The following is a 23,301-nucleotide window of genomic DNA, read 5'->3' on the forward strand; positions in this document are numbered from 1 at the left end:
ATTGCACAGATATAAATGACAACATAAAGTGCCAGGCAGAATAGAATCAGACATGAACTGAATATATTACATTTCCTGTAGCAGTAAAGGGAGAACACTTGTTTAATAACCATGTGGTGGCATTTTAAAGTCTCTACCTTTCGCCTAGTGTTCAGAGATGCCCTGTGAACTCCTGAGAGAGGTGGGCTGGGGGAAATCCAGACTCAGCAGGCTTTTTTGCTGAACCCTTACACTGCGGGTGAGGGATGAGTGTTCCAAGCTGGAGTTTGTGATGCTTTGACTCAGCGGTGCTGCACACACTGTTTTTGTCTCTCCAGAAAAGATCTAAAAGCTAAGTAAGGCCCAGATTGTTAAAGCTACTTAGGCACCTAACTACCATTGAAATCAATGGAAGTTAGGTGCCTAAACACCTTTAAGAATCTGGGCCTTAAAGCTATTTTTTGGAAAAGGGTAAGCAGTTCCTCTGAAGCAATCTGTTGTGGTCTGTGGGCTGGAGAAAAGGAAGGTAGACTGCTGTACAGGTTTCTGGTTGCAACCTTGCTACATGATACCTAGGCCAGACTACACACAGACTCCAGGATACAAAAAATACCAGGTAGGCTTATACCAAAGATGTCATCGTGTCTGAGGGATGGGATAGAGAGGGCTTCTTCCTCCAACAAGAACAGCCATAAAGACAATGGGACAGATTCTGCCCTCCCCTCCTTCCACTCTGGTCCAGCAAAAGAGCTGGAAAGTCAACCTGTCCAGCTACCCAGGAGATTCCCCTACACAGACAACATTCATAGGTGCCAAAGAGCTGGCCTAGCATACGTCACAACCAGGTAGGGGTGTGACCAGAAAAAAGAGGCCATGGCCAAAGCACCCTGGTTATTGCCAAGTGCTAGAAAGGCCATGGTGTAAATTAAACCTTGGTTAACCAGGTGTAAATTAAATTGGCCTTTGGGTTGTTTTCACTTAGGCTGGGGACAAGAGCTGCCATAAGAACATAAGAACGAGCATATTGGGTCAGACCAATGGTCTATTTAGCCCAGTATCCTAACATTGGTTGGTTTCTAACATTCTGTTCGCTTTTTTGACTGCTGCTGAGCAGATGTTTTCACAGAATTATCCACAGTGACTTGAACATTTCTTTCTTGAGTGGTAACACCTAATTTAGACCCCACCATTTTGTATGTATAGTTGGGATTATATTTTCCAATGTGTATTACTTTCCATTTAGCAATGCTGAATTTCATCTGCCATTTTGTTGCCCAGTTTTAGAGATCTCTCTGTAACTCTTCACAGTCAGCTTTGGACTTAACTATCTTGAGTAATTCGATATCATCTGCAAACTTTGCCACCTCACTGTTCACCTCCTTTTCCAGATCATTTATGAATATGTTGAACAGCACTGGTCCCATGAGAGACCCTGCTAATTACCTCTCTCCACTGTGAAAACTGACTATTTCTTCTGACCCTTTGTTTCCTATCATTTTACCAGTTACTGGTCCATGAGAGGAACTTCCTGCACATCTCATGACTGACTACTTTGCTTAGAAGCCTTTGGTGAGGGGTCTTGTCAAAGGCTTTCTAAAAGTCTAGGTATACTATATCCACTGGATCACCATTGTCCATGTTTGTTGACCCCCTCAATACCTAACAGATTGGTAAAGCATGATTTTCCTTTACAAAAACCATGTTGACTCTTTCCCAGTAATATCATGTTCATCTGTGTGACTGATAATTCTGTACTTTACGATAGTTTCAACCAATTTGCCTGGTACTAAAGTTAGAAACACTAGCCTGTAATTGCCAGTATTGTCTCTGGAGCCTTTTTTAAAAATCAGCGTTACATTAGCTATCCACCAGTCATCGCATACAGAAGCTAATTTAAGCAATAGGTTACACAGCACAGTTAGTACTTCTGCAATTTCATATTTGAGTTCCTTCAGAACTCTTGGGTGAATACCATCTGATCCCAGTGACTTATTACTGTTTAGTTTATCAATTTGTTCCAAAACTTCATTCGTGGACACCTCAGTCTGGGACAGTTCCTCAAATCTGCATTCTGAAAAGTATGGCTCTGTGTGGGAATCTCCCTCACATCCACTGAGGTGAAGACTATTGCAAAGAATTCATTTAGCTTCTCCACAATGGCCTTAGCTTCCTTAAGTGGTTCTATAGCACCTTGATTGCCCAGTGGCCCGACTGACTGTTTGGCAGGCTTCCTGCATCTGATGTACTTAAAAAAATTGCTGTCGGTTTTTGTCTTTTGCTAGTTGCCACTCCCCTTGTGGGTTCCATGACTAGCCGCTCCAAGAAGCAATCATTAATGGTGTCTAGAAATTTTACCTCTGCATCCCATCTGAGGTGACATGTTCCCAGTCAATATAGGGATAGCTGAAATCCCTCATTATTATTGGGTTTTCTGTTTTTGTAGCCTCTCTAATTTCCCTGGGCACTTCACAGTCACCATCACCATCCTGGTCACTAGTATATTCCTACTGCTATACTCTTATTATTCAAGCATGGAATTTCTATCCATAGAGATTCTACAGTACTGTTTGATTCATTTAAGATTTTTATTATATGACTCTATGCTTTCTTTCACATATAGTGCCTCTTCCCCACCAGCACAACGTACTCTGCCACTCTTTTTCATTTGACTGTGTCTCTTCAGTTCCTACCTGTACTTTATTAACTTCTATCCTCTCCTCTTTATTAGAATATAGAGTATCCCCTTTAATAAATCCTCCCCTAAAAGATGTGTCTATCCGAACCATGTGCGCCGCTGCATCTGTCGGCCTTTCCCCAACCCTTAATTTAAAAATTCCTCTATGACCTTTTTAATTGTAAATGCCAGCAATCTGGTTCCATTTTGGTTCTAGTCTGCAGTCAGCCTGAGAATCCAAGATCTACCAGGGTGGTGTTCAAATGCCTTTGTTCTCCCTTGCAATCCATGTCTCACTGAACACAATTCAGATTCAGCTCAGGATCTGGGCAAGTACGCTTCCTCCTAAGCACATAGCATGCAGTTCTCCATCAAACGTCACCCTCTTGCATGGCTGAACCTATTTTGCTGAAATGATAAATCCATCTTTGGGAAAAGACCACGCAAGAACATTTCAGCCTAAAAAGAAGATTTTCAGAAAGCCGTGATCAGGTAAAAGCAGAGGTAATAATGGAAACCTTTACTGAACCCTAATTATAGCACCTGTTAGCCATGAACATGGCAATTATTACACAGCAAATACTTACTTTACTTTAATAGTATATCTAATGTCTGTGGTTTCTGCACCACACAGACAAATACAGATACAGAATAAAGAAACATTTTCACCACGCAAGAAAGTAGAAAAATGTTGAGTCTTACAGCTCTATCATATCCATGCATTTGATTCCCTGCTTCTAGGTGTTAGTCAGCTCTTCAACAACTTACCACATGCCCAGTCCTGTATTCCCTGTGCACCTAATTCTTCTCTTAACTTCAGTGCACAAAGAATGTACTATTGGGCCTCAGAAGTCACAAACCTCAAGCCAGCTTCCTTGAGCAATAGCTCATTACTAACTCCTTGGAAGCCTGAAACTGAAATCTGCTTCCTTACTGAAACAGATAGGCTTGCTCATGAGCACTAAACTCGACACACTGTTTTATGATTGTGGGGCTGCTCGTGAACATTAAGATGTGCGCTTATTAGCACAGTACTGTCCAGGAAATGTGGAAATTGTTGAAGTCGTGGTGGAATTCTTCAAGGGCTTCTTTTCCATGGGTCCAGATGATGAAGATGTCATCAATGTAGCGCAAGTAGAGTAGGGGTGTTAGGGGACGAGAGCTAAGGAAGCGTTGTTCTAAGTCAGCAATTCCACCATGACTTCAACAATTTCCATCCCACCATCAACCTCAGCCTAGACCAATCCACACAAGCGGTCCATTTCCTGGACACTATTGTGCTAATAAGCGACGGTCACATAAACACCACCCTATACCGGAAACCTACTGACCGCTATACTTACCTACATGCCTCCAGCTTCCATCCAGGACACACCACATGATCCATTGTCTACAGCCAACCTCTACGATACAACCGCATTTGCTCCAATCCCTCAGACAGGGACAAACACCTACAAGATCTCTATCAAGCATTCTTAAAACTACAATACCCACCTACTGAAGTGAAGAAACAGATTGACAGAGCCAGAAGAGTACCCAGAAGTCACCTACTACAGGACAGGCCCAACAACGAAAATTACAGAACGCCACTAGCTGTCACCTTCAGCCCCCAACTAAAACCTCTCCAGCGCATCATCAAAAATTTACAACCTATCCTGAAAAATGATCCCTCACTCTTACAGATCTTGGGAGACAGGCCAGTCCTCGCTTACAGACAGCTCCCCAACCTGAAGCAAATACTCTCCAGCAACCACACACCATACAACAAAAACACTAACTCAGGAACCTATCCTTGCAACAAAGCCCGATGCCAACTCTGTCCACATATTTATTCAAGTGACACCATCATAGGACCTAATCACAAGAGCCACGCCATCAGGGGCTCATTCACCTGCACATCTACCTATGTGATATATGCCATCACGTGCCAGCAATGCCCCTCTGCCATGTACATTGGCCAAACCGGACACTCTCTATGCAAAAGAATAAATGGACACAAATCTGACATCAGGAATCATAACATTCAAAAACCAGTAGGAGAACACTTCAACCTCTCTGGCCACTCAGTAAAAGATTTAAGGGTGGCAATTTTGCAACAGAAAAGCTTCAAAAACAGATTCCAATGAGAAACTGCTGAGCCTGAATTAATATGCAAACTAGATACCATTAACTGGGGTATGAATAGAGACCGGGAGTGGCTGGGTCATTACACATATTGACAGGTTTCAGAGTAGCAGCCGTGTTAGTCTGTATTCACAAAAAGAAAAGGAGTACTTGTGGCACCTTAGAGACTAACCAATTTATTTGAACATAAGCTTTCGTGAGCTACAGCTCACTTCATCGGATGTGTTCAGTGGAAAAATGCATCCGATGAAGTGAACTGTAGCTCAAGAAAGCTTATACTCAAATAAATTGGTTAATCTCTAAGGTGCCACAAGTACTCCTTTTCTTTTTACACATATTGAATCTATTTCCCTAAATTAAGTATCCTCACACCTTCTTGTCAACTGTCTAAATGGACCATCTTGATTATCACTAGAAAAGTTTTTTTTCTCCTGCTGATAATAGCCCGCCTTAATTAATTAGCCTCTCACAGTTTGTATGGCAACTTCCAACTTATCTGTATGTGTGCGTGTGTGTGTGTATATATATAATCTTCTTACTATATGTTCCATTCTATGCATCCGATGAAGTGGGCTGTAACCCAAGAAAGCTTATGCTCTAATAAATTTGTTAGTCTCTAAGGTGCCTCAAGTACTCCTAATCTTGGTACAGTCTCTTTAATTCATCCTAAACCTTGTGACATAGAATATTTAATTTAAAAAAAAATCTAGGAGCTGGTGGTCAGAAACCTGATGAGATGAATATTCACATCAGGGTGTTGTTTTTTACATGACACAGCTACCATTATAGTGCCAGGTTCCAAAGTGCAAAGGCAAACAGAAAACCTTTGAGAAACCCAAATTCCTAAGCAGGCCACTTGCTAATGGCCACCTTACAGATCTCTAAAAGGTGCCAAAAGCTAGTATGCAGCTGCCTTTTCTATTCTCAAGCTTTTTCTACAGTAGGGAATTCTGGGGAAATTTTCCCATGGTTACTAACAGGCTTGCAGTGTCAGCAACCTTGGGAAGATGTGGGTATGAATGTGCCTGTATGTGAATGTGGATGCACTTTGAATGGATGTTAGTGAGCATTTGTATGGAGTAGCTTGTGCCAGCATGCAAGAGCATATGCGTGCATTTGTGTGCTAGTGAATATTTCTGTATGAGGCGAGTGCATGTGGATGCATGTACATTTATGCAAGAGTACTTGCATTGGAATGTGCCAGAGGATGTGAGTATGCGTGACCCTGTGTGACTGCATGCATGTGAGGACAAGTGTTTGGGTGCACAAGAAATTATGAGGGTGTGATGGTGCCTATGGCAGTTCAGACCACAGACCCGTCACTGGGCTGGAGCAAGCAAGAAGAAGGTAGCCGCTACCAAAGTAATACTGTGAAGGCTTCCTTCAAACAAAATTTATCTTCCAGGGCTACTGGAGTTTAGTCTGGTGTGAACAACTCACTCCTCTGAGTCCCATCACATCCAATACAGCTGATATTTATACTGAAAAGGTCCTTTTATGACTCTGCCCTCTCAAATAATTGATAAGCTCTTGCTGCCTTCTGACCTTGACGGTCCTTATCCCAGCTGTGCCTAGTGTTTGGTCCCTCCCCTGCCCATCTGACAACTCAATGCACAAACAGGTGGTGTTTGTGGGGAACCCTAGGAGCAGGGGCTTGATTTCTGCAGCAAGAACGCAGATCTGCTGGCAACTATGGGAAGTGGAACGTTGCTGAACAAATATCACACATGCATGTTATTATTTACCGCTTTATGTATTTCACTGTCTTCCCTTGCTATTTCTTCTCCTCCCCTTTCTCTCTCTCCTTCATCACTGCCTTCTCTTTTCTTAAGGCCTAATCCAGCACCCCCTGAAGTTACTAGGGATCTTCCATCGATTTCCATAGACTTTGGATCCTTTCTTCTTTACCTCACTGCCTCTCCCTCCCCCAAACCATAAGGATATAAAATACAAATGATCTCCATTCAGCAGGAGTGTGTGAGTGAGGAGTCATTAAAGCAAAGAGCTGAATGAAGGGTATATGCCACCCCCTGGGATGGTCCTGGAGCAGCTGTTAACTCTGTCCTCCTCCTCCAAGTTCATCTCTCAAGTCAAAGGGGTAAATGTGATTTATTTTAAGAATTAAGTGTTGTATTATAGTCTATGTAAAGCACCCAGAGCTTGGCAGACATGTCCTATACCGGAAATACATACATCAGTATATGATTCATTCCTGAGGTTTGATGGTTTACTTCACACCCCTTTAGTTTCTTTTGGGATTTTCTAGAACCCAAATGCCTCCTACTCAGGGATGATTAGGTGCTGGTGGAGAGTTATGCACTCCATGTCTCAAGATACAGTGGACCTGATTTTGATCTGATTTACACCAGTGTAAGTGCCCCTGATTTACACTGCTTGTAAGTGAGATCAGAATCAGATCCAATATCTCATCGGAGGTTTGGTTGTTTGGAGCAATTCAGTCCCTGCATGTCCAAACAAATGAAACATGGTTTAGCAGCACCTGGATACCTCAGTGATGGGTGCATAACAAATACAGACAGTTCCATTAATAACACTGGGCTCCATCACATTACCCTGCAGCAGCGTCAATTCTTCCCACAGAGGCAGGGTTCTCCTCCATTCCACACAAAATAACAAAGGGTTTATCCCCCAAACTATGCAAATCTCCCCAGATCTGCACAGATTTACGTGGTGTTGCCGGAGGCCCTACAACGTTCACAGAGATCCTGTACCTTTGCATTGGCTCCTCACCCCCAGCCGCTCTGCCCTGGCTTCCTGGACTCATCAGCCAAAAGTTGCCTGGCTCCAACCCCTTTCAAAGGAAGGTCCCAACGAAGAGGTGTTCCAAAAGACAGTATGGACTTTCTTTAGCATTTTCCATGTGGCTGGTGGGGACCACACTGTAAATCCCCTATGTGCCCCCCACCGGTCCCTACCATCCCAGATCTGAGTGCTCATCTTAAGTCTCTCAGTTACTGCTGGCATTTGCTCACATGTTTGTATTTGGGGGGAAGCTGCGTGCGCAGCTCAGAGCAGGCCCTGTGCTAACTATTGCAGGAAGCTGCAGAAGAACCAGAGAAAGTGGACTGCAAAATTGTTGGGATTATTTTTTTCCTCTTACATTAACTAATGAACTTTCTTCCTCATTAACATCTCTTCAAGTGTATCAGCTTCCCAGCTCCAATGGCAGAGTCGGTACAACAGCCCTGCACTGCAATCAGATGAGTTCGAATTCAGCCTGGCAGACCAACAGGGTGGAAGATTGGATTACCCATGTGTCAACAATAGGGCATCGCTCTCCTGACCTCTCTTGAGCAACTAAAATGGAATTGGGATGGGGAGGGGTAGGAGAGGAATAAGGAAATTAGCATAATAAGCATCTTCCTAGGAGCTACAAGGTAAATCCACAATGTTACAGAAAAGGCACTAGAGCAATTTTTATATAGCTGTTTAAAGTTAGGAGATCCCCAAACTTGACCTACCCTCTCTTTCTGGTTTTAGTTAAAAACAAAAGCAAAAAAGGGTGGAGGTAGGGAAAGAAAAAAATTAGTTCTAGCAGTTAGTCCAGCATTCAAGAGCAACCCTACAATAACAAACCAGTGCATGCTTCCCATCACTCATAAGAACCAGTATATGTAGCCCAGCAATACCACAATAACAAACTTCCAATGGTGAACTTTGGGTCAGTCCTGATTTTATTCAAACTAATTTGCCTATCATCTGTTATATTAACTTCTAATTTTGAATGACTACTTTTGCCTCTATTTATTGGTGGTTTTGTACATGTCCACTACACATCCCATCCACCAGACACTTGATACTGTATCAGTTAATCTTAACCCACCACATTCTTAAACCACCATGGTTATGTGCAAAAAGAAAAGGAGTACTTGTGGCACCTTAGAGACTAACCAATTTATTTGAGCATAAGCTTTCGTGAGCTACAGCTCACTTCATCGGATGCATACTGTGGAAAGTGTAGAAGATCTTTTTATACACAAAAAGCATGAAAAAATACCTCCCCCCACCCCACTCTCCTGCTGGTAATAGCTTATCTAAAGTGACTTTACATAAGCTATTACCAGCAGGAGAGTGGGGTGGGGGGAGGTATTTTTTCATGCTTTGTGTGTATAAAAAGATCTTCTACACTTTCCACAGTATGCATCCGATGAAGTGAGCTGTAGCTCACGAAAGCTTATGCTCAAATAAATTGGTTAGTCTCTAAGGTGCCACAAGTACTCCTTTTCTTTTTGTGAATACAGACTAACACGGCTGTTACTCTGAAACCCATGGATATGTGGAGGAAGATGTACTGCTCCACACAGATGAATACATAAAAGCTTTGAGAAAATAAAAATGCATTAAACTTTTATCTCCGGTGCTATGGCTACAATAAGCAATCAAAGAAACTGACACTCTCCCAGGGCTCTGAACTGCCTGAAGGAATTTTTTTTTTACGGGGACTGGCTAAAAGGATCTCAAACACCAGCGGCCCTGTTTTTGGTTACTTTGCATTGGTTAAACGACAAGCTGTGAGCACTGCATATAGCTTAGAAGAAGGCCGTTTTTCAGTCATATCAGGGTAGGGGGAGGAAATATTTTTCACCCCAAGGATTTCATGATGAAACCCAATTTCTTTTAGATTGCAAACATAAAATCAATAGGAGCCATTTACAAATCTGACACTCCTTTTAGAATCCTGTTGAGGAAAGTCTAATCCCATCTCTTTATACAAGAGTCTCTCTCCCTCTCTACTCCTTAACTTCTGGGCCCTGTCTCTCTCTGCATGATAGAAGTAACTCAGGTTGCAATGAATAGCAGTTAGTTGCATCTAATGGCAGGATGATCCACTGTATAGTTTCTAAAGCTACACCAAAGGAATTAAAATTCTGTCTCACAAACGCTAAGTGATCCTTTTCATTTACTTTTCAATAACACAAATTTCATTTCTCATGCTATATCCATAAAATGGCTATTTTTCTCATCAAACTATGTGAAATGGGAAATTCCCCATGCTCCTGAAGAAACACATCTGATTATCATCCACAAGGAATTTTCAGTTTCATAATCTCAAAAAAGATATATTGGAGTTGGAAAAGGTTTAGACAAGGGCCACAAAAATGGTTAGGGGTATGGAACGACTACCGTATAAGGAGAGATTAATAAGACTGGGACTTTTCAGCTTGGAAGAGAGACGACTAAGAGGGGATATGATAAAATCATGACTGGTGTGGAGAAAGTTATAAGGAAGTGTTATTTATTTCTTCTCATAACACAAGAAGTAGGCAGTCACCAAATGAAATGAATAGGCAGCAGGTTTAAAATAAACAAAGGAAGCATTTTTTTTTTTCACACAACGCACAGTCAACCTGTGGAACTCCTTGCCAGAAAAGTTGTGAAGGCCAGGACTATACCAGGGTTCAAAAAAGAACTAGATAAGTTCATGGAGGATAGGTCCATCAATGGCTATTAGCCAGGATGGGCAGGGATGGCGTCCCTAGCCTCTGTTTGCTAGAAGCTGGAAATGGGCGACAGGGGATGGATCACTTGATGATGACCTGTTCTGTTCATTCCCTCTGGGGCACCTGGCATTGGCAACTATCAGAAGACAGGATACTGGGCTAGATGGACCTTTGGTCTGACCCAGTATGGCTGTTCTTATGTTTCCCACTTTCATACGTGTAATAATCTATCTAGTATAGAAGATGTTATATTTTTCTGAATACTTTCAGTGTGATTGATGTTTATGAAAAGGGAAACAACGAAACAAGAAAAAACAAAAGTGAAATTTCCATTTGAGAGCACAGCATGTCTCCTTTGTAACATTCTGCATTCAGCGCTGCCTCACAAAATATAGTCTCCATAGACACTTAAAGATGCAGTCCACAGAACTCAAACTCGTTCCAGTTGCCAGCAACACACACCACAGAACAGTTATAGAATACAACAAATTATAAAAATGTGTATATTATTCAAATATTTACCTAAGGTATATGTAAAGTGTTTATTATGGCAACACCCAGGCATTTGTATGCATTAGTATCAACAATAATATTTAAAATGATATAGGGGACCAGTCTTGCAAACACTGAAATATATGTGTAAATTTACTCACATGAGCAGGTCCACTGAAGTCTATGGTATAATTCACATAAGTAAAGTTACATGCATGCTTAAGTGTCTGCAGTATGAATTGAGGCCAATTCGAAAGGTGTCACGAACACATAGCATATGTTGCATGGATAATATGTTGCACAACATGAATGACAAATGAACAGCGAATATACATTTTCTCCCTGGGTTTAGGATCTTTTTGAAAGGCTGGCAGGCTTAGTACACACTGTACATTCTTCAGAAGAGAATTATGGGCTGGGCGAACATACCTTGTACTTCTCAACTGTTGCGATAATTTGCCACCTGTGCAGCCAAGCTGTTCATTCTGTAAATCTACAGGAAGTAAAAACTCGAGCACTTCCCCTGGCTGCCAAAGAAAGCTGACTACAGCACTGACCACCACCACCCCTTCCCCCATCCATCCAAACACACAATGCTGCGTTGACCAGTTAGATATATGAGTTTGGATGCATAGGATTAAACAGCGATCACACACTGGGAACTCTGATAGGCAAAACCAACACACACGCAAATTTGCTCAACTCCACAGGTTTCTGCTCTACACTGCAATTGCTACCAACCTGAAGAAGGACAGGGTTACAAAATAGCTATCCCCCAGCAAATTTAAAAAATAGCTCTGTCTTGCTGTATAAAAGGGACAGAATAATGTTTTAACTGAGCTCCTGAATCATGCTAAAACCCTGAAAAGTGGGGCTCCAATTCTACTCTGAATAAACTAGGTTGCAGTTACAAAAATCATGTTCAGAAATGGGAATACAGACCTAGTATGTTTCACAAAACCTACATGTGGAGGCAAACCTGACCTGATAGTGTCTCTTTAAATAAAATATCTTCTATTGTGTTACCCTAATTCCTCCATAATCTGTCCACCAAACCCCTCCCCGAGACACAGCTTTGAAGAAGTGGAGATCGGAGACTTCCTGAAGCACCCGGAGCTCAAGTCTGAATTCATTTTCTTTAAATGTCGATGGATGCAGGAGCATCTGTGCCTGTGTGCTAGGAATGCTGTCTGCAATTCCAGAACAGTCCCAGGCAATCTCTGCTCCTCACCATTACTCCCCAAATTACTGACACAGTTTGTGATTTACTATTAGTGTTGTCATCTGATTTTTCCAAATGCATCCCCTTCCTAACCAGAGTGCACAGGGAATGGGAAATAACCTCTATTTAATGCTTTGCAGTCCAATCTATCAGAGAAATCAGCATTGCCGCTACAATGCTGGAATGTTTCAGTTGAAATTGCCAGAGTTCAATCATTTTGTTCATGGAGATCGTGTGTGTGTGCGTGCACACACGCGTACATGTGCACACCCCTCCTTCCTCTGCAATGGCTCCCTATTGTAATTCAGCCGGCATTTCAGCACATACCATGCCTGGCTAAAGCCACCTATTCCAGATTTCTCTGTCTAATCATTGGCAAGGATAAAGCTATTAGAAACTAAACTCAATAACTGGCTTTTTAATTTCATGGCCAAAGGTTGTCAGGACAGTGAAGAGAAATCTGCCAACTATTTCCCTTCCATACAAATCTACGCTCTTTTATCATTGACATGGGGAGCTGTGGGGCAAACCCAGGAGGGTTCATTTTCCTCTCTGCCCCCTCCCCGCCCCAATCCTTAGTGAGAAAGTTTCCCCCAGAGAATTCTGATAATCAGGGCCTTTCATTTGAAATAATTCTTTATTAAAATAAACACACCATCCCCTGAAGAAATATAATAGCCGAGCACGCAGAGACTGCTCCTGCGACTGGGATCTGATTAGAGGAGGTAACCCAGGAAAGAGCAAAAGTGATGGGAAAGGAAATCCTACCCAACCCTGCATACAGAGGGAGGGGACTCTCTCTTCCTCCTCTCATTGTCATGGGTGTCTTTGCTAAAGAAAAGCTGCAGTGATGACTTTTATTACCATAGAGAGCTCAAATTTGCTGAGTAAATGGATATAAGAAGCAGTATTAACTCAGGCTCTGTGCCTGCAAGCATCTCACTGAGAGGGTGTTTAAGGCAGAAGTTGCTTAGCCAGAGATAGCTTGGCTCTTAGTGACAGGGAAAGGAAAGGACAATAATTCACTCCCCTAGAGCCCCCGGGGGGATGGGAGACAGGACCTCTTACCCCCACGCCCAGGCCCAAACCCTTCTGTTCAGAGGAGACATCTTTTTAAAAAACAAAAACAAAAAACTGAACAGCAATGGACTCTTCTTTGCATGTAGTTGTAGTGGAGAGTAGCCTTTTCCTATTACATGAGAATTTTCTTTGAAAGAAATGCTAATTAACAGCTGTTGTGTCTGGCTAAGCTCCTCAGTGGGGAGAAAGGTTGAAAGGGCAGGAAACCTGAAAGAAGGTGGTGATGCTGTAAATTAACAGATTAAAAAAAAAGGCAGGAAGTACGAACCTAGAATGGGTGGTGCTTAATACCCCCAAGGGTGGGCAGGAGTGATGACTGAGTACCAAAGTGCCTTCCACTGGGTGATACAAAACAGGTTTCATGGTGACTACCACAGGGGCTGATACAGGGAATTGGAGTGAGTGGGTTTCTGCTTACAAACATTAGACTAAAAGCAGTGACTTCTTTGCTACTTTACTCTATATTTTCAGGTGATTTTCTAAGCATAACTTTTTGCTCATTTGCTTGCCCTGAAATAACCTTTTTTTCCTGACTGATAATCCCATCCCCAGGCTGATTATCACAGGACCTGAGTACGAACAGCAGCAATATAGAAGATGTATATATAAAATGCTCTCTTTTCCAACTTTCCTGACTGAGATGAACTGGACAAAATACGAATATGGTTCCTTCTGGGGCATGAATGCATGAGGGACAAAGTTCACAATGCTGGTGCCTTCTGCAGCATGAGCCTGATAGAAGAAGTGAGGAATTCTCCTCATGGGGGCCTACACTGTTTTATATAAACCTATTCCAGGGGTTGTTCACCGCAACTTAACGTGTCTGCCTATGTACTATGGCAATGGATAATGTGTCCAGCTAGATTTGATAAAACTCTTTATAGCTGAAAGCTCTTTTTATAGTGCCTTTCAGCTACAGATCTGTAGTTAATTAAGCTCCATAAGACCTCAGTGAAGCAGGTATTATTATTGTACCCATTTTACAGATGAAGTTTTCGAGGTACAGAGAAGCTGGATGGCTTGACTAGGATCACACAGCAAGTCAATCACAGACTCAGGATAACAACCCAAGACTCCTAGTCTGTTGAGCTAACCACTAGGATGCACTCCTTCCTCACAGCTCATTGCTGTTCTGCAACACTAAACATCACTTTATTGTCCCATATTTAGACGTAAGCCACAGCATCCAGCACCACACGTCTACAAATAACAAACCTGTTTGTGTAGCCCAGTGATGATGCTGTAACAGTTCTTGGGGTACCCAGGACCATGAGTCACCCCATTACCAGCCTGTCAGCCACTCAAGTACTCTCCTCGAAGCTACGCCAGCCCTCTCTTTACCTGGCAAATTAACAAAAGGTGCACCTCAGTCCCCTTGAAGCATTGCCCTGTGATATCTAGGCCCTTACACTGGCTACTCACAGAAATCCCAGATCCTCTGTTCCCAAAGGAACAGGGGACCCCAGTTTTACCTTAAATCACCATTCCATCACTTTTGATCACTTATAATGAAACACAATATGGTTTATTAAAGAAAAAAAGAGAGAGATTCCACTAGAAACAAGAGAATGATGGTGTAGCGGGGTGGTCACCCCACTCCAGCCCTGAAGAGGTTAAAAGCAGCCCTGAAGAGGGCTGCGGCTGGGAACAGCTAGGCTGATTGGGGGAAGAAGCCACAACTGTGGCCAAGCCCCAATCAGGCCACAGCTGGCCCTTATAGGAGGGCTGTGGGACAGAAGCTGAAGGAGTCTCACTCTAGCCCTGGAGTGGGAAGGGTTAGCTGCCTGAGAGTGAGGTATCTTAAGCAAAGGGAGCTGGGGATCTCCAGCCTGGTAAACCCTCAGGCTGCAGGCCTTGGTAAAGGCCCAAAAGGTACCGGGGCTGCAGAAGGGCAGCCTGAGGATAGGCAGAGAAAGCTGGTCCAACCTCCTCGCCAATGATGAGTGGCCATTCCACTGCAGTCGGCCCCAGTGAGTGGGGGCTAGATGATGACTGGCAGTAGCCACTGAGGCAAGGTGGGTTTAGAGGGTTGGGGGTTCCTCTGGGAGGAGAGACCCAGAGCGTGAGGGTACTGCTGGGGCAGAGCCCCGAAGTTAAAGGGCACCGGGGTCCAGGAGGGACACAGGGGCCAGCAGCAGGCGAGACACCGGCCTGCAGAGGGCGCTCTGGGCTAGAAAGAGTTAATTTCCGAGATGACCAGCAGGAGGCGCCGCACCAGTGAAGTGTCGCCTTGCTACAGATGGAAACAAACAGCTGCAATATAAAACAAAGTCATAAAATGCAAACTCAGATCAAAACTTCTTAATAGTTACCTTTCCTATCTAACAAGTAGGTTCTCCCCCCCCCCTCGTTCAGTCCATTGCAAAGCTGGCTGATTCCCCAGAAACCAGCCAGGATCCAATCTTTCATGAAACACCTATACTCAACGTACCAGCTGGAAGCAAAAGAGGAGGAGAAAGATCTGAGTGTATTGGTTGATCACAGGATGACTATAAGCTGCCAATGTGATGCAGCCGTGAAAAGACTAATATAGTCCTAGGATGCATCAGGCAAGGTAATTCCAACAGAGATAGGGAAGTGTTATTGCCATTATACAAGGCACTGGTGAGACCTCATCTTGAATACTGTGTGCAATTCTGGTTTCCCATGTTTAAGAAAGATGAATTCAAACTGGAACAAGTGCAGAAGAGGGCTGCTAGGATGATCAGTGGAATGGAAAACCTACCTTATGAGAGAGACTCAAAGAGCTTGGCTTATTTAGCCTAATCAAACAAAGGCTGAGGGGAGATATGATTGCTGTCTATAAATAGTTCAGAGGAATAAATACCAGGGAACGAGAGGAGTTATTTAGTTAGGTGCCAATGCTTACACAAGAACAAATGGTTATAAACTGGCCATCAACAAGTTTAGGCTTGAAAATTAGAGGAAGGTTTCTAACCATCAGAGGAGTGAAGTTCTGGAATAGCCTTCCAAGGGGAGCTGTGGGGGCAAAAAACCTAACTGACTTTAAGACTGAACTTGGTAAGTTTATGGAGGGGATAGTATAATGAAACTGTCTACAATTGCATGTAGCCGATCTGTGACTGCTAGAAGCAAATATTCCCAGTGGCCGGTGATGGGACACAAGATGGGAAGGGCTTTGAGTTACTACAGAGAATCATTTCCCAGAATCTGGCTGTTAGGTCTTGCCAAAATGCTCAGGGTCCAACTGACTGTCATATTTGGAGTCATAAAGGAATTTTCCCCCAGGTTAGATTGGCACAGACCCTGGGGTTTTTTCACCTTCCTCTGCAGCATGGCATGGCTCACTTGGAGCTTTAAACTAGTGTAAATGGTGGATTCTCTGTAACTTGAAGTCTTTAAATCATGATTTGAGGACTTCAGTAACTCAGCCAGAGGCTAGGGGTCTATTACAGGAGTGGGTGGGCAAGATTCTATGGCCTTCAGTGTGCAGGAGGACAGACTAGATGCTCATGATGGTACCTTCTGGCCTTAAAGTCTATGAATCTATGTCTCCTCTATGAATGGATGCACCTTTGGGTCTTTCTCCACCCTGTGATATACCAAATCAGTCGTTTGTCCTTATTCACAGACAGAGTGATTGATCCCCCATCTGTTATAATGTTCCCTTTTTACCTCCAAGTTGTTTTGATTGTTTACATTTGTCTTTGACAGTTTTCCATTGACCGTTTAGAGCTGAGGCAAAGGTAGACAATTGAGCTTTGCATCACCAGCTAACCAAAAAGGGGTGACAACTGCTTCCTGCTTGAATGGGCCATCACCAAGACACATAATTCCCCGGTGATTAACTTTTCCTCCAAGTCCAGAAGGCATAATTTTCAATATAGTTACATTATTCCTTAAATATTACCCATACACACATCTCACAATGATTATAAGTTACAAGCTTTCAGCAGAGGCCTCACATGCTGCCCTTTATGGATCAATACCATGGAAGTAGTGTATTAGGTGTAGTGAGTTTGTCAGGTCCGAGACAGGAGTTGCTTGTAAAGAACAGTGAACCCTTTGCCAATTGACACCAGTGGACCTCTGGATCATACAGCCCTTCACTAACGAGCTAACATCTGCACTGCTTGCCCATACCAGTGCCATTAGCAGGTCAGCTCTACACATAGTATCCTGATGAGGGAAGTGAGAGGACTTTTAGCATGGGCAAAAAACTGCAGTGGGAGATGTCCCAGGGGCCTGTTCTCTTGTCGGATGGGCACAATGGCCTCCCACAGCCTTTTGAGTCATTTGTTAATCTGGAAGAATTTTCACCTGTGACAATCCCAAGTAAATCCCAGACTAGACTCCCCTGCCCTGCTCAATGGACCCTTGTTGCTGCTCTACCCTCACCTTCAGGGGCTGGCCTCGGGTGCTGACTCACAGCACCCCAGCCAGGAGCACAGATCGGGCCCTCCACAGGGCAGAAAGGAGCTGTGGGTTCCTACAAAAGATTGCCTTTCACTGAGTTCCCTGCCTGATGCTGCCTAAGTGGCCACGTTTTATGCAGGCTCAGAGATGTCCCTCTGGCTTCCTTTGCTTGTTCACTACTGATGTTAATTGATTAATAACATCGCTGCCTCACAGCATGACGGGTGACGACAGGACGGACTGCTCCCACTGGCAACCTGTTGCAAGCAAAATCAGAAAGCTTCGGTTTGCTTAGTGGAAACTCCATCCCCAAATAACCGAGCACATCACTGTGGTGCCCTCTAGTGAGACCATCATTATTGTCTTACATTTAGTCTAAGCAATGCCATCCACCTCAAGGGACCCAGGAAAGCCATTTACATTGCTCCTCAGCCCTGACCAGGCCCCCTTGGATCCATGACTCTCTTTCACTCACACAAGGACTGTGGGTGTTCCTGCTGCCTGGGGCCAGCAGTACCCTCACAGAGTGGCCTGTGCTCAGGAAACACCTGGGTTGGACAGGAGCTGTTAGGAACCCCCATCCCCAAAACTTAGTTGGGTGAGGGGAAATTTGAGGAAGTCAAAGGCTCTTCCTCCCTTTCAATCACTGCCCATTATCTAGTTCAACCAGATCCTTTCTTCGCTGACACTTCAGGGAGACCCCCATTCAGGAATGCTGGGGAGATGCTGCCCTGCCACACAGTCATTCCTCCATTGTAATGTGTGGCAGCTGAGGGGGCGAGGCGAGTCTCAAACTCCAGGCAGAACTGGGTGGGTGCAGAGAAATGCAGCAGTCCCTAAGAACGAGGCCTCCCACCTCAGGATGCCACGAGTGTTCTGTTGGAGCAGAGCCCAGCCAGGCCACAGAGCTGTGCCTGGAGTCAACTCCCACTGCGTGAGGGACTCAGAATTTGTCCCATACACAGAGATCATTTCAACAACCCCAACAATCAGTCAATTCTTGGAAGGAATATTGTTTAACAACACTCAGTAACACTACTCGATAGTGTGGGACAGGGAGTGAAAAAGAACATTTTATCCAAATGAAAATATAGGGAGAATTTAGGAAGGCCGAATGTAAGTTCCCCAAACTGAAATTTGTCCAGGAGTCGGACCCCAAGATTCACATCTCATTCCCTACCCTTTTTGCAAAGAACATCATGGTTTCCTTAAATGATCATGAGTGGCAATAACCTGGGTTCTTCCTGACCTGAGAGATGATACCTCTAACAGCAAAGAACCTTTTAGAGGCGGGAGGAGTGAACTTCTCCATGCACCAGCCTGGCTGGATAATGTACAACACTGAGATCCAGTGGTCTGAAATCAACCCCAGCAGTGAAGTGAAAAAATCATTGGAGGAAACAAGCCAAAGAAAAACCACGCACATTCCAGAACACAGAACTAAAGTCACATACCCATATATGCATGTGTCCAAACGAACATAAAATGCAGGTATGGCGATATTCATTGCTAAAAATAGGCAGTCTTTTGATACTGAACAACAAAGTATGCTTTATTACTGCCATATGTAATGAACATGGTGGTGTGAATATAGTTCACTGCCTTACGGTTGGTATAACCTTAACCTATGCCTGTGGAAATCACTGCGGCAGGATATTATGGCAAACAGCTTAGTAACTTTTTAAAAGGAGGCTGATATGTCTATATGAATAAGGATAGTGCCTGCAGTTGTAGGAGTTGGAAGAAAATTACAAGGGATCTCAAACCTCCTGCTTCAAAGCACAAGCTGATTGCTAGTGGCAGTGGGAAGTAGATTGTTAGTGGTCGTCAGGAAGAAATGTCACCCCATGGGATAATTTTGCATGATTAAATGCAGGGGGGGAGTTTTACACCTCAGTTTGAAATACCCAGCATTGGCCAATGTCAGAGACAAGATACCAGATTAGATGGATCGATTTTCTGCTCAGGTAGGACAGTTCTCATGTGTCACAGATTCCCTGCTTGTAATACAGAATATTGTATACTATGCAATACCCTGCAATGCACACTCTTTCCAATGTACATCTCGCTGCCTATATATGCTGGCTTTCTTCCCCTCCTCCTAGCTGCCAGATGGCGTGGGACAGCTTACGCTGCTTCTTAGAGCTGCTGAATTTTAATCAGGTGAAAAGGACAATGCATTGCATGCAGAATTTTGCCCCCCCTTTCAACACCTGCTGCAACACACAGAAAGACCTGGATGCGGGGCTACTCCCTTACAGTGTACTTGGGGTGAGGGCATCATTGTAAGAATCATACTCATCTAGCCATCCCATTTTTGAGATAGGAATATACTACTAAGTCAAATTCATCCATAATGTAACTACAGAAGTCAAAGGAGCTAAAACAGAGATGAATATGCCTCCCCCTGAATTTGCTCCCTTGTTTTGCTGTAGCTTTAGGAAAGAACTGACATGAAAGAGACACACTGGATAGATATGTTCTCTTTTGGGGTACATGTGTGGAGGGGGATTGATTCACAGCCACCTTCCTTTAAGTCTTTTGGTAGCAGAAGTCCTGACCAGGTTCAAGAGAGACAATGCTTCAACAGTCATGTCAACTGAGATATGCTAGTCACCAAGTTTGGTGCACTGGCTGTAAAGCAGAATTTAGGCTGGTCAGACAATCAAGTAGTCAGACTCACTGTGCATGTGTATGTCCTGTATGTTAATGCAGGGCTGACTTGGAACCAGACCTTTTGTGATCCAGAGGTAACAGGCTGTAGGTAACTCTTTACATATCTTGAATACAACATGGCCAAGCAACAGGATGAATAAATCATCCTGAAAGACAGCACAACATAGAAGTGGATGACTCAGAAAAATATTGGTAGACAGACAGGTATGATAAATGCTGGTGGTGGTTCTGGTCCAGTTCCCAGCAGACAAGTGTCCACATCAGCCCTTGTTTACACTCTCAGCAGAGAAGCCATAAGAATGAATGGCCCACTGAACTTCCTCTTGCAACTAGAGGTAAGTGAAACAAATTCTGCAGTTATTTATACTAATGTTAATTAGGGCTGTCAATTAATCACAGTTAACTCATGCGATTAACTAAAAAAATGAACTGCGATTAAAAAAATTAATCATGATTAATTGCACTGATAAACAATAGAATACCAATTGAAATGTATTAAATATTTTTGGATGTTTTCTCCATTTTCAAATATAGTGTACAGTGCTCATTTTACATTATTATTTTTGATTACAAATATTTGCACTGTAAAAATGATAAAAGAAATAGTATTTTTCAATTAATCTCATACAAGTACTGTAGTGTAATCTCTTTATCGTGAAAGTGTAACTTACAAACATAGATTTTTTTTGGTAACATAACTGCACTCAAAAACAAAACAATGTAAAACTTTAGAGCCTTCAAGTCCACTCAGTCCTACTTCCTATTCAGCCAATCGCTAAGACAAACTTGTTTACATTTACGGGAGATACTGTTGACTGCTTATTTACAATGTCACCTGAAAGCGAGAACAGGCAATCACATGGCACTGTTGTAGACGGTGTTGTGAGGTATTTACATGCCAGATATGCTGAACATTCATATGCCCAACATGCTTCCATGCTGATAATACTCATTTAAAAAAAAAAAAAACAGTGTTCATTAAATTTGTGACTCAACTCCTTGGGGGAGAATTGTATGTCCCCTGTTCTGTTTTACCCACATTCTGCCATACATTTCATGTTATAACAGTCTCAGATGATGACCCAGCACATGTTCATTTTAAGAACACTTTCAAAGTATATTTGACAAAACACAAAGAAGGTATCAATGTGAGATTTCTAAGGATAGATACAGCACTCAACCCAAGGTTTAAGAATCTGAAGTGCTTTCCAAAATCTGAGAGGGACGAGGTGTGGAGCATGCTTTCAGATGTCTTAAAAGAGCAACACTCAAGATGTGGAAACTACAGAACCCCAACCACCAAAAAAGAAAATCAATCTTCCGCTGGTGGCATCTGACTCAGATGACCATGCGTCGGTCCACTCTGCTTTGGATCGTTATCGAGCAGAACCCGTCATCAGCATGGAAGCATGTCCTCTGGTATGGTGGTTTAAGCATGAAGGGACATATGAATCTTTAGCGCATCTGGCACGTAAATATCGTGTGATGCCAACTACAACAGTGCCATGCAAAAGTCTGTTCTCACTTTCAGGTGACATTGTAAACAAGAAGCGGGCAGCATTATCTCCTGCAAATTGTAATGAAACTCATTTGTCTGAGCGATTGGCTGAAGTAGGACCGAGTGAACTTGTAGACCCTAAAGTTTTACATTGTTTTATTTTTGAATGCAGTTATTTTTTGTACATAATTCTACATTTGTAAGTTCAACTTTCATTATAAAGAGATTGCACTACAGTACTTTTATTAGGTGTTGATTGAAATATACTTTTTTTTTTTTACAGTGCAAATATTTGTAATCAAAAATAAAGTGAGCACTGTACACTTTGTATTCTGTGTTGTAACTGAAATGAATATATTTGAAAAGGTAGAAAACATCCAAAAATACTTAAATAAATGATATTCTATTATTGTTTAACAGTGCGATTAATCACATGATTAATTTTTTTAATTGCATGATTAATTGTGATTAATTTTTTTAATCGCTTGACAGCCTTAATGTAAATCCAGAGTAACTCCATTAAAGTTAATAAATGTACTCTGGATTTACATTAGTGTTCCTCAGAACAGAATTTTCCCCTAAAACTAAACCTACAAAAATAGTTCTGATTATTAGGGCTACACCCTAAATGCAGGAACTATTAGATCTTGATGTAGATGGTATCATTGACTACAGCACTTAGTGATGGGGTAGTCTTCCACTATTAGAGAGACATATAGGAGGAAAACAGACTGTGTTATTGCTGTTACAAGGCAGGGGATTACCTCTTGGAGTCACTGAGGAGCGTACTAAAATAAATTACAAATCAGCATGTTTCTCCAGCGAATTCTGGGACGCGCTCCGGAAACAGAGAACCTTGATGGACATCCAGGGATCAAAGGGTCTGCATGTTCCATTTAAGGCCAGTGAAACAATAACAGATACTTAAAAGAAAAATATTCTTTATCCCAAATATTTTAATGCACGATCAAAAATAACCTCAACACTACAATCCTGCGGCCCTCTTGTCAACTTTCCTGCAGTTCAACCGAGGGCGATTGCCAAGGGCACAGCCTCCCCCGGTGGCCAATTACGTGTAGTACACTCCATCCTAGTCTACTGCGGGGGCTGTCCCGGGCGGCGACCTGTAAAGTTTCCGGTGCTGCTAGCGATCAGCCTGATTCGCCACCACTCCGACTGCGTCGGGCACATGGCACGGGGGCCACCGGGGCTGGCGGTCCCGCAGCTCGGTAACACCTGCCAGGACAGCGCGCTTTCGGGACGGGCGCCGCACGAGCTTCCCCCGAAGCCGGCAGCGGCGGGACTGACCCGCCCAAAGCCGCGCCGGGCCCGGCGGCACAGTGGGAGGAAGGGTGCCCTCGTGATTGCGGCACCGGGCTCGCGGCCCTGCTCCGTCACAGTCCCCCCGCCGGGGCAACCCGGGGCTCGCCTCACGGGGCTCAGAGGGAGCTACACGAGCGGGCGGCGCGCGGGCGCTGCCGGGGCAGGGGCCGTATAAATACCTGAGCCGGGTCTCCGGGAGCAGAACTCAGGCAGCTCCGCTGAGCTGAGCCCGGCCCGCACACGCGGCCCTTCCCCTCCCCCAGCGGGCGCAGGCAAGGGCCGGGAGCCGCCGAACCCTCCACGCACATGGAGGCACAAAAACGACAATTCCCAGAATGCAACGCCCAGCCTGCCGCGCCCCACGGCCTTCCGGGCTGGCGCCGCGGAGCACGCT

General features: G+C 43.6%; 1 protein-coding gene across 4 annotated transcripts in view; it reads right to left on the reverse strand.

Moving 5' to 3' along the window:
• Positions 1-23,163, reverse strand: part of CPEB4 (cytoplasmic polyadenylation element binding protein 4) — a 177,505-nt gene extending 154,342 nt beyond the window's left edge. For all 4 annotated transcript variants that reach the window (XM_043521146.1, XM_037906351.2, XM_043521145.1 and 1 more), the window contains exon 1: positions 23,087-23,163. The gene's annotated coding sequence lies outside the window, so the exon portion shown is untranslated. The remainder of the gene's footprint in view (positions 1-23,086) is intronic.
• Between the last annotated feature and the right edge of the window lie 138 nt (positions 23,164-23,301).

This window comes from Chelonia mydas, chromosome 8 (genome assembly GCF_015237465.2).
Source record: "Chelonia mydas isolate rCheMyd1 chromosome 8, rCheMyd1.pri.v2, whole genome shotgun sequence".
NCBI lineage: Eukaryota > Metazoa > Chordata > Testudines > Cheloniidae > Chelonia > Chelonia mydas.